Source organism: Montipora capricornis, chromosome 13, assembly GCF_036669925.1.
Source record: "Montipora capricornis isolate CH-2021 chromosome 13, ASM3666992v2, whole genome shotgun sequence".
NCBI lineage: Eukaryota > Metazoa > Cnidaria > Anthozoa > Scleractinia > Acroporidae > Montipora > Montipora capricornis.
The window spans coordinates 9,791,446-9,793,069 of NC_090895.1; positions in this window are offsets into that span (position 1 = coordinate 9,791,446).

Consider the following 1,624-nt stretch of genomic DNA (forward strand, 5'->3'; position numbering starts at 1 on the left):
TTGGTTGCTAAGCATTTTTGTGTGCTGTACAGAACCTTTCCCAGCTGTCCCATCAAAGAGTTTTTTCAGGAAGTGTCTCTTTGTACTCTTTCATGGCAACTTAAAAAAATACAGTATATACAGTATTATTATACTTCAATGATACATGTAGTGATTCCTCTAAATCACTGATTATTTCTATTACAACTAAAGTGTGTGAGAGTAAACTCATAAATTTGGATCCCTTTACTTACAAACGTCAATAATAGCTTTGTCAGGCATTTTCTGCTTTGATTACAATAGTTAAAGTGACAACATTTAGCATTTTTGAGAGAAGAAATCATTTGTCAATCGTATACATATAACTTGCGGTATGAGCTTTTTTTTTTCAAATCATTTGCTTCACCATTTGCTCTAAAACTTCATTATTCTTCATTACAGGGCTATAGCATTTAAGTCAAATTGAATATCCTTGCTTTACAAATTGACTCGAAGGTGTAAAAATGTGAATTCTAAATAGAGGTAAACCGTTCCTCATTTTCAAGACAATAAGGCATCAAATCAAACGTTATTCGCTTACCTTTTTACTTGAGTTGTTGTAAGCATTTCCTGGATCAGGACTGAAAGAGTAAACCTAACCAAAAAATCGTCACCGTGCACGAAAGTGTGATCGTAGATACATAAACGTTTGAATAAAACCGCCCAAAATCTGTAAGAGTTGGACTGGTTACCACTGACTGCTGACCAAAACGAAAAGGGCTCACTAGTTTCCAGTCCGGTCTCTCACGTGTTATTCAAGATGGCGGAGGATGACAATCTTTCCACCGATTCATTATAAATGGGCAAGATTTGAAAGACACGGGAGTTCATTGAAAGGATTAAGTACTGACTTGGAGTGTGTAATTTTCAAGAGTAATGCATCATGTTCCTATTGGAATAAGGCCGATTATGAGAGCATCAAACAAGGTAATTCGTTGATGATATTTGTCACAATCTATACAATACATCAGAATAAAAGCTTTCTTTTTCATTTCTCCGTGTACAAAGTGATTTTATGCTCAAAGTTTGGGGCCCTTTAAAGGACATTGTTTAAGCAAAGTACATATATTACGAGTAGTGAATTAACTCGAAAAATATCGCATTCACACAGGCATGCTTTGAATAGGGTGACCCGAAAACACTGACCCCCGGTCCGTGGACCCCCCTACGGACCAGGTCAACGGACTACCTTACGGACCGGTCCACGGACTACCCCTACGGACCCCCTCTACGGACCACCCGAAAACAACATAAAAATACAAACAAAACTAAATAACAATCAAGTATTAAAATTGACTTACCGGTCGCCTGCACTCGTGTCAGCGAAATTTTCAACCGTTACGCTCCTCACATTTAATAGACTCGGGTGCAAAGTGTATCAGTCACATGTGGCCACTTCCTTATCAGCTGTGGCGATGTATGGAAGACCGCAGTGTTTCGAAAAAGACCGATAATACCCAAGTCTAGTGTTTTCTTTCCCTCCGCCCATAAACCCGCCCGAGGCTTCACGAAATAGAACACGACCTCTCTCCGCCTCTCTCAAAATGGCGGAGGGAAAAAGCACTCACGAATATATACTCCCCGGTTCGATCCTCGGTGACTGAAA